This window comes from Mirounga angustirostris, unplaced genomic scaffold (genome assembly GCF_029215605.1).
Source record: "Mirounga angustirostris isolate CCGP_5_RB_7025 unplaced genomic scaffold, mMirAng1.0.hap1 SCAF_9, whole genome shotgun sequence".
In the NCBI taxonomy this organism is placed as follows: Eukaryota; Metazoa; Chordata; class Mammalia; order Carnivora; family Phocidae; genus Mirounga; species Mirounga angustirostris.
In genome coordinates, this window is record NW_026991717.1 from 43,435,640 (window position 1) to 43,451,600 (window position 15,961).

Here is a 15,961-nt window from a genome sequence, read left to right on the forward strand (position 1 = left end):
ATTTATTTGACAGAGAGAGACATAGCGAGAGCAGGAACACAAGCAGGGGGAGTGGGAGAGGGAGAAGCAGGCTTCCTGCCGGGCAGGGAGCCCGATGCGGGGCTCGATTCCAGGACCCTGGGATCATGACCTGAGCCGAAGGCAGATGCTTAACAATTGAGCCACCCAGGTGCTCCTAAAATTTGGTGGGGTTTTTTTTGGTTTTTATTGAGAGAATATCCTCTTTGCTTTTTGTTGCTTTTGGTTTTAAGCTTCTAGGTTGATATACACGGTAACTTTTCTTTCATCACAAAGAACGTTATTTGGTTATTTTTCTTTTTATTTAAAGATTTTTATTTATTTATTTATTTAACAGAGATGGAGAGAGAGCACAAGTAGGCAGAGCGGCAGGCAGAGGGAGAGGGAGAAGCAAGCTTCCCGCTGAGCAGGGAGCCCCATGCGGGGCTCGATCCCAGAACCCCGGGGTCATGACCTGAGCCGAAGGCAGACGCTTAACCTACTGAGCCACCCAGGTGCTCCTAAAATTTGGTGGGGTTTTTTTTGGTTTTTATTGAGAGAATATCCTCTTTGCTTTTTGTTGCTTTTGGTTTTAAGCTTCTAGGTTGATATACACGGTAACTTTTCTTTCATCACAAAGAACGTTATTTGGTTATTTTTCTTTTTATTTAAAGATTTTTATTTATTTATTTATTTAACAGAGATGGAGAGAGAGCACAAGTAGGCAGAGCGGCAGGCAGAGGGAGAGGGAGAAGCAAGCTTCCCGCTGAGCAGGGAGCCCCATGCGGGGCTCGATCCCAGGACCCTGGGATCATGACCTGAGCCGAAGGCAGATGCTTAACAATTGAGCCACCCAGGTGCTCCTAAAATTTGGTGGGGTTTTTTTTGGTTTTTATTGAGAGAATATCCTCTTTGCTTTTTGTTGCTTTTGGTTTTAAGCTTCTAGGTTGATATACACGGTAACTTTTCTTTCATCACAAAGAACGTTATTTGGTTATTTTTCTTTTTATTTAAAGATTTTTATTTATTTATTTATTTAACAGAGATGGAGAGAGAGCACAAGTAGGCAGAGCGGCAGGCAGAGGGAGAGGGAGAAGCAAGCTTCCCGCTGAGCAGGGAGCCCCATGCGGGGCTCGATCCCAGAACCCCGGGGTCATGACCTGAGCCGAAGGCAGACGCTTAACCTACTGAGCCACCCAGGCGCCCCTGTTATTTGGTTATTAATAAAGTTATGTACCCATGTGTGACCAAGCAAACTTATTTTTATATACTAAGGGTGGGTGTTGGAGGACTAACATCTGTTGTTCTTGTTCCGCATCCCTGCGCTCTCTTGTGGGACAGCTCCCCTCCCCGGAGCTCTAGGTTCTTGCTCCCCTGCCCGCAGCCGAACCTTCCCCGCGGTGATTGGCTCAGGGAGGGTCACATGACTAATCCCGGCCCATCGGAAGCTTTGCTAGGAATTGTGTTCTTCTTCTTTCTTCTGGGGTCACTAGGCTAGTCTGACACATGCTGGAAATGTTAGGAGTCACCGCCTCCACCCACTCTTCTCTCCATTCCGTGCAAGAAGCCTAATCACAGCAGGAGAGGGAGAGATGGAGAGAGAAACAGAACCGTAGATGGTGGTTGCTGCGGCCAGGCATTGTTGAAGACCCATGTCCTTGCCCGGCCTGACAATACCCGTGTGCACACTCCTTGCCCGCGTCAGGTGTCAGGTATCTATGCCCTCTTATCAATTGTAAACAATAAGACTAACAATAATGGCGAACACTCACTGAGCTTGTATGATGTGTTAAGCCTTTGCCTCCTCCCCACCCCCCACCCCCGTCATGTTTTATTCTCACAACCCCTCTAGAATGTTACAGGTTCAATCCCTACCCCTACTTACCAGTTGAGGAAACAGGCACAGAGAGGTTAAGAAATGTGTCCAAGTTCATGAAGCTAGTAAGAAGGAGCCATGGGATTTAAGCTGAGGAAGTCAGACCTCAGAGCCTCAGTCAGGTTTCTAGGCTTCCAATGTGAGAGAGATGCATACACAGGAATTCATGCCTCCTCTTTGAAGCCTTCCTGCATTACACATGCTACATTGAATTCTCTAGGTCCTAGCCTTATTTATGCTTGTGGCCACTTCACCAAGTGGTTATCATGAGAGGTAGTACAGAGGTGTGGTTAAGGGTCTGGGTTCGTATTCTAGCTTTGCCTCCTACTAGCAGTGTGACTCCAGCCTCCCTTTACTCATTGTAAAATGGGAATAAAAACAGTAATTTAGCGGGGCATCTGGGTGGCTCAGTTGGTTAAGCACCTGCCTTCTCCTCGGGTCATGATCCTGGGGTCCTGAGATGGAGCCCCATGTCGGGCTCCCTGCTCAGTGGGGAGTCTGCTTCTCCCCCTCCCTCTGCCCTGCTTGTGCTCTCTCTCTCAAATAAATAAGATCTTAAAAAAAAAACCAACAAACAGTACTTAGCTCCTGATGTTGTTTCAAGTATTAAACATGTTGATTTATGTAAGGCATTTAGAGCAGGATGTATCATGTGAAAAACTGCTATGTGTTAGCTATTATCAACCCAATGTTCTCCACATTGCCTCCCCAGGTAGAGTTTAAACTCTATGAACATTGGGTCCCTTGGTTCCTCTGGCATCCTCTAAAGAGGCTGGTGTGGTAGGGATCACACGGTAGGCATTTATGGGTTGAATGCTCATGGGTGAAGCCTGCCATGTTTTGACTCTGTGTCCCCTCCTGTAAGCATTATTAAAGGTGCATAAGGCATGAATGCTCATTTGGAATTTTGCTTTTTATGCCCTAAATTCATATTATCTGTGTCAGTGGCTGCCTTCAATTAAATGTTGCTGTCCTATAAAAATCAGAATGCACACCTGAAAATCAGGCACACTTTCTGGGAAACTTCCCATTCATGGCTCAGCCTTTGGAAACCTGACGTTTCCCAGCAACTGTCCCAACAGGAGGCGGCCTGGAGAGGAGTGAGCAAGGGAGGGGACTGGAAAGGAAATGTGAGCTCTGAGAAAACAGTCATCTCTTTCAAAATATCACCAGCAGAATGAGGCACGTCACGTCCAGCTGACATTTCCATTTTATTGAAGAGATGCAAACAAATGATTTGGTAAGGGTTTCAGCCTTTATTGAATCAGTGTTAATTGCCCTTGGGGCTTTACTTAGTGAAATCACAAAGATCACCAGGCTTAAGCTACTGGAATCATCTTTGAGAAGAACAGCTTCATCATTTGGCAGCTGGAGATATCCATTAGTGGGTAATTTTCCTCTGCATGAGGCTGTGCAGGAGCTTACAGGGCTGATTCCAAATTTTTAAAAGAGAGAAAGAGCAAAGTGTTGCAAGTGGACAGAACCGGGTTCAGAACCTTTATTTGCCATCCATAGCTGTGTGATATTCCGGAGTCTTCTATGTAAAATGGAAATAAATCACACCTGCTCTGCTGGACTGAGGTGAGGATTTGAGATAATAAATGGAAAGCACCTAAACTGTGCCTTGTGAGTCCTGGGTGCTCAAAAAGTAACTTTCCTGAAAGGTATGATACCAAAGGCAATGAACAAAACGGCTGGGTTGAATGTTACCAGCTTTACATTTAACAATTATTTCCTAACCAAGCAGATTTGAGGCGGGGTATATTCAACTTAAGAATTAAGATACATAGGGGCACCTGGGTGGCTCAGTCGTTAAGCATCTGCCTTCGGCTCAGGTCATGATCCCGGAGTCCCGGAATCGAGTCCCACATCGGGCTCCCTGCTCGGCGGGAAGCCTGCTTCTCCCTCTCCCACTCCCCCTGCTTGTGTTCCTGCTCTCGCTACCTCTCTCTCTGTCAAATAAATAAAATATTTAAAAAAAAAAGAATTAAGATACATAGTTGAGAAATGGAGCTTACCCCTCAAAACATAGGTAATATTGGAATGAATGTTCACCTGGCTTCATTCCTGGTAACTTCTTCTGTTCGTGTTTGTATTTTAGCTGGTGTCTTGAAGACGGGGCCTTTTCATGTAAAAGAAAGGCTTAAAGCAGGGATAAAATATGGGGCAATACCTCCTTACCATGTGCCCATGACAGTCATTACTTACCAATTACAGTTCTTGTTGTTGAACCTGACCAGCTTCTCTATTCTTCTCAACACTGCTCCAGACAGCCTTTACTAATTGAGCACATTTGGGATTTCAGATCAATCCTGGCTTATATTTGGATAATTCCAGGAACAATAGAAACCTGTAGGGCAGACAATTTTGGCAAGGTAAGCCTTCTGTGCCCCTCAGATCATATCACAAGAAGCTGCCAATAAAATCTAACTAAAGTGAACAGAAACAAACATCCATTCGCCTGCAGCTCTTTGAAATTTTGCTGCTTCTGATATTGTTTTTATGTGGCGCTATCAGCATGAATTTAAATCGACACAACCTGTTTCCTTTGAGAACTTGCTATATGTAATGTAACCCACGGAGTTCTCACAAATAGGACAGTGCCGAAAGCACAGAGGCAGTCTATGGAGGGGTCTGAGAGGTGAGGTGCCAGATGGATGCTGGTTCCTTTCTGTCACCCCGAGGAGGAGGGATGGAACATGCCCACCAGGGACCACTGACTGTTTGAATCCCTCACAGGAGTTCTTCCCTACGGTGAGGCACCGGAGGCTGCCCTCAGAGGCGGAATTGCTGGCATGGAGGTTGGCTTGGACTAGACTCTAATAATGACTTGCCAGCCTAAATAGTTCTCATTATCCAAAATTTAAATGTTCGGGCCTGGAAAAAATTAGGTTCAGCAGGTCTCACCATCCCCTAGGCAGCTCCCTAAACACTGGTGCTCTAGATCCCTTGGAGATGGGGACCAGGAGGGAGCCAGGAGGGAGACTTGCAAGATGCCCATGGATGTGCAAACTGTGCTCCCAGAAGACCAAGGGATTCCAGGAGGTACTCTGGAAGCACCGAGGAGGCTGAGGGGGTGGGGCCTTGAAACCATGTCCGGACCCTAAGACAGATTTCTCACCCCTCCGCTGCTACTGCGCTGGTCTGAGCCGCCTCATTTCCGCTGTGAATGAGGCAATAGCCCCCCATTGGGCTCTTCGCTTCCGTCCTCCTCACCATCGAGTCTGTTCTCAAGACAGCAGCTAGAGAGAGGCTGTTAAAACAGAAGTCACATCAGGCTACTCCTTGGCTCAAAACCCTGCAGTGGCGCCCCATTTCCTCCAGCGTGCAAGCCAAATTCCTGCGCCCATACTCAGACTGTGGCTTGCACAGTCCAGCCCCATTACGCCTGCAGTCTCCTGTCCCACTGCTCTCCTCCCCGTGCACGCACGCCTGCCGCCGCCCTCTCTTTGCTGTTCCTCCGACATGCAAGTGTGTCTCCACGCAGGGCCTTTGCTCAGGCTGCCCCCCTACCTGGGATGCTCTTCTCCCAGACATCTATTCGGCCGTTTTCTCTTTTTTCAAATCTTTGCTGAGGCTTTTCCCGACTTCCTTGTCTCTTACGGTTTTCCCCACAACAGTCGGGCTCTCTGGACTCCCCTTCCTCCGGCTTACTTTACTTCTCTCTGTTATAGGTATCACCTTCTGACATATCCTATAGTTTGTTGATTTACTATGTTTATTGTTTATCGTCTGCCTCTCCTTGCTGGAAAATTAAATTTTCTAGCAGGGATATTTGTTTTGTTCACTAATGTTTCCCAGGCAGTTAGAACATTGCCTGGCCCATAATAGGATTTCAAAAATAGGACTTCAGGGCACCTGGCTGGCTCAGTCGGTGAAGTGTCCAACTCCTGATTTCAACTCAGGTCATGATCTCAGGGTCATGAGACCGAGTCCCCTGTTGGGCTCCACCCTGGGCATGGAGCCTGTTTAAGATTCTCTCTCTCCCCTACCCTCTGCCCCTCCCCCACCTCCCTCTCGCCCCCTCTCTAAATAAATAAATAACGTTTCAAAAATAGGATTTCAATTAGTGTATAAATTAATAAATGAGTGAGTGAATACGTGAATGGGTTTCTGGATCCATCACATCTTCATCAACCACAGTAATTTCCTCTTTAAAATTTGCTTTGTTGTTAGGCTTCTGCATAAGATTCCATTCAAAGAAAAGATTCAGCAGCTAAAAAGTCCATGTAGATACCAACTCTGATCCAGTGCTCCATTTATAAAGATGGAGGAGCCTGGGCCCACAGGAGTCACACACCCGGTTAGAGCAGAACCAGAGGATGACCCACCTCTCCTGATTTATAATCTCTGCCTCTTCGGTCTAATTCACTCATCATTCCCACCTAAATGCCCTCCCTACTCTTGCCTTAAATCTTTACATCTGCTTTTAAATGAAGCAGCATTTCCCAGGGTACCTGGGTAGCAACAATTCTCGGTTTTGGCTCAGGTCATGATCTTAGGGTCCTAAGATCGAGCACCGAGTTGGGCTCTGCACTCAGTGTGAGTCTGCTTGAGTTTCTCTCTCCCTCTTCCTCTGCCCTTTCCCCCTATTTGCTCTCTCTCTCAAATAAATAAACAAATCCTTTAAAAAAAAAATTAGTCTAATCAGGAGTTTAACCACTAAGAAATAGTAGCAGGAGCCGTGCTCTGAACAGCCCCTCTCCCTTTTTCAAGCCCTGATTACCGCAAGTGACGGGTTTGTAAGTATGTGATAAGCTGGGTTTTCTATCCCAGCTCAACCACCCCAGGTGTGATTAGGCTTATTAATGCTGTTATTGATAGTAATTAGCTTTTAGATATATTTTTTCTTCTGGCAACACCCAGTTCCTAGAAATTGCGCAAGCATTTCTCACATATGCAAAGGTGAATGAAGTAATCGCCATCTGTTCTGTATTTTCCTCCACAGAAGGTGTTTTCCCCTCTCTTCTTTTTTCTTTTATGGTATCTTAGCAGGGCAACAGTTGACAAGTCATCCAGCCAGAGTCATAGATATATTTTATGGACTTTGTCTTGTTTCCAACTTTATTTTTTATTTATTTTTTTTATCTTTAGTTTTGAGAGAGGGAGAGAGAGAGAGAGCAAGCACGTGACCCGGTAGGGGAGCGCAGAGGGAGAGGGAGAGAGAATCTTAAGCAGGCTCCACCTTCAGTGTGGAGCCCAATGTCGGGCTTGATCTCACGACCCTGAGATCCTGACCTGAGCTGAAATCTAGAGTCAGACACTTAACCGACTGAGCCCCCAGGTGCCCCTTGTTTCCAACTTTAAAGAAAAAAAAAAAAGAAAATTCTCCAAAGGGTTAGCTAGTAATGCTGGGGACACAGCATTGTAATGGTGGTCATTCTAGGACAAGTGGTCAAGGCCTCTAGCAGTGGCTGTTCCCTCTGTCTGGGATGCTTTGCCCACCAGGCCCAGCTGGGTTGGCCTGAGCTGCCTCAGCATCATCACCATCATCTAAGACAGACCTTCCCAATCTATCACATCTCTGTTCTATCATCTTCACATTACTTCCCTTCCTGTACCTCGTTTATCTTTTGCTTTAAACTCATTCACTGTCTCCAGCCCCATCTAGATGTAGACCCGCTAAAAGCTGGGATCTCATCTGTGTTGTTCCTTGCTGCATCCCAGGGCCTGGAAGAGGGCTTGTCATGAGTTAAGTACATACTTTCACTTAATCAATAGTTTAGAAACTTTACCTCATCCAGAGTTACTAATCCCTAGCCTACTTCACCATCCCTTTTTTGTTTTCACAGTCCTTCCCACGCTTTGTAAGCAATTCCCTGTATTATCTTACCTTTGTTTGAAATACCCAGAGAGGTTTCTGTTTTCATGACTGGACTGGTCAGTGGTGAGGTGACCACCACTCAATATCTGAAATGAAAAAACAAAGCTGAATTTATTGCATCCTATAGTAAGGGAGGACATATATGTCAGGCAGGCACATTCTCTTTAAGCAGAGAAATCTACTAATATTATATAGGAGTTTGGGGAAGCATGGAGTTCAGGAATGGGAGGACTTTCAGAGGCAAAACTCTTGTTGACATGATCTGCAGAAGTTTGGTTACTTGGCTGATTGGTTAACTCAGAGTCATGTTGATGGAGGTGAGTCCATCTCTGGCTGACCTTTAGAAGTGAGGGTTGACACTAATTGGTTGGCTTGCAGAAGCCTGTTCAATGAGGCAAACTGTTGATCAATTAAACAGGCTTGAAACCAGTTTAGGTGCCTTCTTGTTACCGGGCCTGAGAACAGTCAATCCTTTCTCAAGTTTGTGGAAATATTTTCTTTAATTTAAATTTTTTTATTACTATAATTTTTTAATTCCAGTGTAGTTAACATAGTGTTATATTAGCTTCAGGTGTATAATATTGTGATTCAACAATTCTATCTATTACTCAGTGCTCATCATAATAAGTGTACTCTTAATCCCCTTCACCCATTTTACCCATCCTCCATCCACTTATCCTCTGGCAACCACCAGTTTGTTCTCTATATTTAAGGGTCTGTTTATTTGTTTGTTTTGCCTTTTGTATTTTGTTTTGTTTCTTAAATTCCACATATGAGTGAAATCATATGGCATTTGTCTTTCTCTGACTTATTTCACTTAGCATTATACCCTCTAGAGCCATAGTAATAATATATATATACATATATATGTTTATATATATATATACCCCACATCTTCTTTATCCATTTGTCTGTTGATGGACACTTGGGTTGCTTCCACATCTTGGCCATTGTAAATAATGCTGCAATAAATATTAGGGCACATATATCTTTTTGAATTAGTGTTTTCATATTCTTTGGGCAAATACCCAGTTGTGGAAATACTGGATCATATGGTAATTCTATTTTTAATTTTTTGAGGAACTTCCATGCTGTTTTCCACAGTGGGTGTACCAGTTTGCATTCCCACCAAGAGTGCATGAGGGTTCTTTTTTTTCTACATCCTTATCAACACTTGTTTCTTGTGTTTTTGATTTTAGCCATTCTGACAGATGTAAGATGATATCTCATTGTGGTTTCGATTTACATTTCCCTAATGATTAGTGATGTTGAGCATCTTTTAATGTGTTTGTTGGCCATCTGGATGTCTTCTTTGGAGAAATGTCTGTTCATGTCTTCTGCCCGTTTTTTAATTGGATTATGTGATTTTTTGGTGTTGAGTTGTATAAGTTCTTTATGTATCTTGGATATTAACTCCTTATTATATGTATCATTTGCAATTATTGTCTCCCATTCTGTAGGTTGCCTTTCTGTTTTGTTGATGGTTTCTTTTATAGTGCAAAAGCTTTTTATTTTGGCATAATCCCATAGTTAATTTTTGCTTAAAGTTTATTTCCCTTGCCTGAGGAGACATATCTAGAAAAACATTGCTATGGCCAATGTCAGAGAAATTGCTGCCTGTGCTCTCTTCTAGGATTTTATGGTTTCATGTCTCACATTTAGGTCTTTAATTGTGGGAATATTTTTATTCTCAGTTTCTCCTTTTGGCCCTCATTTAGCCAAAGCTACAAGAGAGATTATCAAGGTATGTCCAGATCTTTGCCACTATCACTGATTTCCCTAAAAGATGTGGTTTCATTTGTAGACTTCTGGTTTTCAGGTTCCACACTGATCAGTATGATTCCATCTGTTTTCATCATGAAATGATATACTGAATGATCTGTCAGAACAATGGCTTCTCAGTAGCATTTAAGACTCTGGAAAACAAACACTGAACAACTATAAGACGAATGAGTATAACTAGAAGGATGATATAAAATGGTAATGAGAAGACAATACAGAACCATGACCAGGATTTTCTAGGCCCAAGTAAGAAAACAAGTCCAAATGTCTCCCTGTATCTATCTCAGATAGTCACGTATAATTACTTCTTTTAGGTTTGACATAGATTGCTTTATTCACCCATAGCATTCATCCAGGTACAACACAAAGTGCTAGCAGCAGTGTGGGTTACCACACAGTTGGGAAGAAAAATCCAAGTGCACGGAAGTATTTTTCTGGACGTGAACACTTCTGGAATTATAGAAACATAAATGTGGAAAACCTCTCTATTGACTATAGGATATAGGGTTGTTGGATTAAGAATGTTACACCAGTGGTTGTCAATATAAGAAAGAAAAAGTAATAATAATTCATAATTAGCTAAGTACTTAGTAGAAAAACAGTGGGTGATTGTTGCTGAGGCTGACTCATCTGGCAGGAGATTTTGAAAGACAAATGGAGTTTGAGTACAGGGGGCCCAGGGAGTAAACATGCTGGTCCAATATTGCCTGGAATGCTGCCAAACCAGTCTTCAAATCAATCCTAGTGGAATCTCCAGAAGTAGTTAAAGGATCATAAGAGCCCCCACTCAATATGTTAGAAAAAAGTTTAATTTATTGCTTACTATAGTAAGAGAGAGCTGTGTTGATCAGCACAGTCTCTCTGAATAGAGAAGTCTGCTAATATGATACAGGGGTTTAGGGAAGCAGGGAATTCAGGGTTTGGAGGATCTTCAGAGGGAAAATGTGTTGGCCTTATCTGCAGATGCTTGGTTACTTACCTGAGTCTGTTGTTGGTTGGCTGTCATTCAGAGGCACAGTTATGGAAGTGAGTCCATCCCCGACTGGCCTACCTTCGGAAGTGAGGGTTGACACTGATTGGTTGGCTTGCAAAAACATGTTCCCTGGAGCAAGTTATTGATTGATTAAACATGTTTAAAACCATTTTGGTGCCTTCTCATTACCATGGTTACGTGACAATCAGTCTTTTCCTAAATTAATGGGAACTTTCTTTTTATGTTCGACTCTAACTGATACACCTCCCTTAGTTTAGGTCTGGACTCTGGGTCTATTTCCCACTATGCCCTTTATTAATTTTGTGTATTTCTTGAAAAAGTTACTTTACTGAACTTTAGGCTCCTCATTTGTAAGACATGGCTAATGATGCCTACCATTAGGATTATTGTAAAGATTAATGTTACAATGGTCATGAAAATTGTAAATTATAAAACATCCTGAAAATATAAAACACTTGAAATCCTCTCAAATTGTGATAATATATGCCAAAGTGGTGTTTAAATTCTAAAGCACTTTATAGGCATAAATATTTATATGAACATTTTTAGTATTTAAATTATTATTATCAGGGGCACCTGGGTGTCTCAGTCGGTTAAGCATCTGACTCTTGATTTCGGCTCAGGTCATGATCTCAGGGTCCTGAGATTGAGTGCTGCGTTGGGCTCCGTGCTGAGCATTCTTAAGATTCTCTCTCTCCCTCTCCCTCTGCCCCTAACTCCTGCACATGCATGCATGTGCACACGCATGCTCTCTCTCTCTCTCAAAAAACTAACATAATAAAAAAATAAATTACTATTATCATGCCCTGTTCTTCAAGACCCAGCTCAAGTGTTCTTTTCTTCAAGAATATAGTTTTGACTACCCAAGTCTTCACTGATCTTCCTCTTCTCTGGATTTTCACATTTATTATCTGTACCATACAAATCATACCATCTTGATTTATTTACTGTAATTTCTGATTGTAGGTCTTATTACTCCAAACAGATTTAAAGCTACTGAAGGCAAGAATCTTGTCTTCATTAACATTGAAGACTATCACATGCTGTCTTAGAATGCTTTTCAGCAAAGCACTCAAGGCATCCTCTGTACCTGAGATAACTCTTCCTTGCTAGCCTGAATCTATTCCAAACTTCTCATTTTGCCAAATGATGAGATTAAAGCCCTGAGAAGGAGTACCTTGCTCACAGAATACAGAGCCAGAACTAGAACCTGTGTCCTCCCGTCCTTGTTATCATTCTTGCTTCAGTATCACTACAATGCTGCATTGTTAATATCCCCAAGGGTGCCTGCCACAGTTGCAGAGCTCATACTGGTCACCCAACAAACACCTGTAACCACATTTCTCATGGCTGAGTTGACTCAGCTTTTTGGAAAGCAGAGCTTTTCCACAATTACTGTTGACACTGTAATTTAATACTGCTGGGTCTTCCCGAGGTGGCAGCTTAATTCATGATTGTGAATCATCTGACATTTCAGTTCAGTTTGTAGTTTTCATCCTCTTTTCCTTCTATAAGAAGTTCCACAGAGGATCTCCCAAACCTCTTAAAGTATATACCCTCCCTCACCACTTGCCAAAGTCTACACCAGTAATACAAATGGAAAGAATTAGTAATTGCAGGAAACCTTCCTAGTTAAACATGGCAATGGAAAAATATATCAATCACCTTCATAATGAAAAGTAGATTTAAAAAGCATAAGTCTAAAAATGTATTTGCATGAGATTAATATATTCTCAGGCAAATTATTTAAGACTGCATTTTATACTTCTGAGCTAAAATTCTTCTTTCTGGTTCTCTCTCCAGGCACTTAAATGGGCACTTAACACAACAGTAATTAAATGCACTAGGTTCTTTTGAACTCCAATGCACAAATGATATTTTTGCTTTTTGGAGGCTGTCGTTGTAAATTAGACTGTGACATGGAAGAGAAGATTGGACAGGAAGGGGGCCCTTGCTCAGAAAGTGCCCAGAGCAGCATACCCTTTCAGAAAGACTCCCAAATTTCCATTAATACCTAACAATGATAGTTGCACTTACCAGAGCAAGCAAACCATCCTCACTGCCTTTCACTTGCTGTGTTATCTCTGGGAACACTGTGCCTTCCACAGACAGGTTCAGCTCTTTAGTTGCAACCCTATTTAATTTAGGATTTTTCTCTTCCTCCCCCAAGAATCCTTTCCCCATTTTACTTTGTAAAAGAAAGTATAACCAACCAGAAAGGGCAATTTATCAACATGCATTAGGACCGATAACAATGTTCATATCTTTGATCCTGAAATCTTTTCACTTAGAACTTATTCTAAGAAAAAGAATCAAAAGAAGAAAAATAATAATAAATTGGGAAGAGTTTCAAGGTCTTAGTCCAGTGAAGAAACTCAAACCTAAATCACAAGCTTAGAGAAATGGGCTGCATAAAATAAAAAGTAATCTGTCTTGGTTCAAAGCTAGTGGTTTTTCTTAAGCTTAAATCTTGGACTTATCCACTTTTCAGAACAGCTCATGCTTCCAACCTGCTGATGATTACACAGTTAATCATGCAGTAAAATGTCTTTAAAAGATGGATAAATAGGGTTATCCAAGGGCAGTGTGATAATATGAATGAATAAATCCTGACTGCTAACATAGGATGAGCTGTTCTTTTCTAATTGTTGCAAGGCACAGTGAGCTACTTTTAGCTTTTTATGTGCTAAGATGTCAGCAACGCAAAGTTCTCAGGAGGTGGCAATATGATCACCGAAGCTTCCCCCCAGGGGCCATTGGGAACCTAAGAAGCGGTGTTTCCAGAACACATTTTACTTCTCTTGGATCTCAAACTTAGTTCCTTTTCCAAGGCTTACCTTCTCTCTTTTCTCTTTATACCCGAATTCAGCTCACCTCTTGAGTACCCAAGGCCTAGAAGAAGTTTTGTGGTCATATGCACATGACTCCAAATCACTGGCCTTCCCCTTTCCTGGCCGTATGACCATGGATCTTCTCTGAGCATCAGGAACTAGTTATTATGTCCTTCTTCAAGCATCTGGGGCACAAGAGATCTACTACTTAATGTGTCTCTAGTACATTGTCTGGTACATGATGAGCGTCAAATAAATGTCAGACCTTTCTCATTTCCCAATTCCCAATTCCCTCTGTTAAGAATCCTTGTCTGTAGCACTATTGTTTGTAACATTTAATTTGTTTTTCAAATGACTCCTATGGGTATAGCTTCTCCACTCAATCTCTTAGATGGAGGGTCTCAGTTACAGGATAAGCACCTACTGAACATGATAGAAGCTTGGGAAAGTGCAGTAACATCATCTATTATGAAGAAACCAAAAATAGAACTAATATTTATTAGGTGGTTCTACATACCAGGCACTATGTGTGAACTTTGAATACATTAGCTATTTTAATCCTTTAAAAAAAATCCCAGGTGGTAGGTAATTTTACTGCCTCTCTACTAATGAAGACATGACATTTAAAAAAGCTAATGGATGTGACCAAGAAACACAGATAGTGAACAACAGCTGAGATCTAGAATCTACATCTTTCTGATTTTGAATATAAACTCTTAAAAAATGAATTTACTATCAACAACTTGTAGAGTTGCTACAGAGTACCCACAGCCATCACCCAACCCCAGATCTGTAGATGGTGTGGTGCTTTTGCCGAGAGACTGTTGGAAACTGGCTCCACAGCAGTGTTCTTGCTCTGATGTCACTAGAAAGTTCATATTTCTGCTCCTCCAGCTGCAGGGTGATACAGAAAGGAAAGGAGAGATTGTCGACTCCTCGGCAAAGGAGATCTCTACTAACCTGCCTAGAAGAAAAGCAAGAGTGTCTCTAACCACCATCTCTATTCAGACTTTTCTTTCTTTCTTTCCTTCTTTCTTTCTTTCTTTCTTTCTTTCTTTCTTTCTTTCTTTCTTTCTTTCTTTCTTTCTTTCTTTCTTTCTTCTTTCCTTCCTTCCTTCTTTCTTTCTTTTCTTCTTTCTTTCTTTCTCTTTCTTTCTTTCTTTCTTTCTTTCTTTCTTTCTTTCTTTCTTTCAGATTGATTTATTTTAGAGAGACAGAGAGAGCTGGGGTGGGGGGGCAGAGAGAGAGGGAAAGAGAATCTTAGCAGACTCCCTGCTGAGCCTGAAGCCTGACACAGGGCTTGATTTCATGACCGTGAGCTGAAACCAAGAGTCAGAGGCTTAACCAACTGCACCACCCAGGTGCCCCTATTCAGACTTTTCTTTAATGATACAATCCCTATTTCCTTTCTCTCACAACATTTGAACCTGGTCTATGATAGTTCTCTTTATATATATTGGCTTTATTTATTTATTTTTATTTTATTTTTAAAGATTTTATTTATTTATTTGAGAGAGAGAGAGAGAGCAAGTGCTCATGTGCACGAGCAGGGAGGAGGGGCCAGAGGGAGAGGAAGAAGGAGAAGCAGGCTCCCTCCCATAGGGCTCCATCCCAGAACCCTGAGATCATGACCTGAGTGGAAGGCAGCCACCTAACCGACTGAGCCACCCAGGTGATGCTATCTGTATTAGTTTTAAATGCTAAATTTATAGCTTTGGGAAACAAACTCAGTAACTCAGTGCTGGCAAGGACGTAGAGCACAGTTCTCATATGCTCTCAGCTGGAAAGTCAAATGATAACGACTTTGGGAAAGAAGTCATCAGTTTTTTTAAGAAGCTAAATTTACACCTATCACATGATGATTTATCCATTCTACTCTAGTGATTTACCCAAGAGAAGAGAAAGCATATACCTACACAAAGTCTCATACATGAATAGTCATAACAGTAAAAAAAACCAGAAACAATCGAAATATCCATCAATATGTGAATGGATACAAATCTAGCTTCCTGAATGGGGTTAGCTTCTTTTCTTTAGCTTAGAATGAGTTCCAATATGTAAAGAGCTTGGAAGTTGTCACTCTCATTTTTACAACAAGAAAAAAGCTGAACAAACTGAAAATTATTGACATAATGACTTTTCATCAGAGAGCTGAGGTAGCAGAACAAACCACCACTCTGGAATCTGAGGAGAATATAGAGAATCCCAGCCAGGAGCAGCCTATCTGAAACAGAAGCCAGGCAAGTCATAAGCTGATAGGAATACTTAAATGGTAATTTTGACAAACTGCTGGGCCCTGAGTGTGCACTAATGTGAAGGTGAGATATTCCTGATACCCAAGGTCTTGGGGGTAGGGTTTTGGGTAGCATACTTTCATAAGTTTCTTAATAATAACTATGATTAATATGTTAAGGGCTCTAATGGAAAAAGTAGAGAACATGCAAAAACAGATGGACCAGGTAAGCGGAGAGATGGAAATTTGAAAAAAAGTCAAAAGGAAACGCTAGAAATTAAAACACTGTAACAGAAATAAAGGAAGCTTCTGATGGGCAGACTGCATACAGCCAGGAAAAGAATCAGTGATTTTCATGATATGTCCATAGAAACTTCCCAAATTGAAATGGAAGGACAAAGAACAACGAAGAAAAAACCCAGAG

General features: G+C 41.9%; 1 long non-coding RNA gene across 1 annotated transcript; it reads right to left on the bottom strand.

Annotated features, from left to right (window-relative positions):
* Window positions 1-3,242: 3,242 nt before the first annotated feature.
* Window positions 3,243-5,123, bottom strand: LOC129046561 (uncharacterized). Its single transcript, XR_008508197.1, has 3 exons — window positions 4,995-5,123; window positions 4,082-4,223; window positions 3,243-3,302 (listed from the first exon to the last, which is right to left on the bottom strand). It is a non-coding gene; the product is annotated as an uncharacterized LOC129046561 (long non-coding RNA).
* Window positions 5,124-15,961: the final 10,838 nt, after the last annotated feature.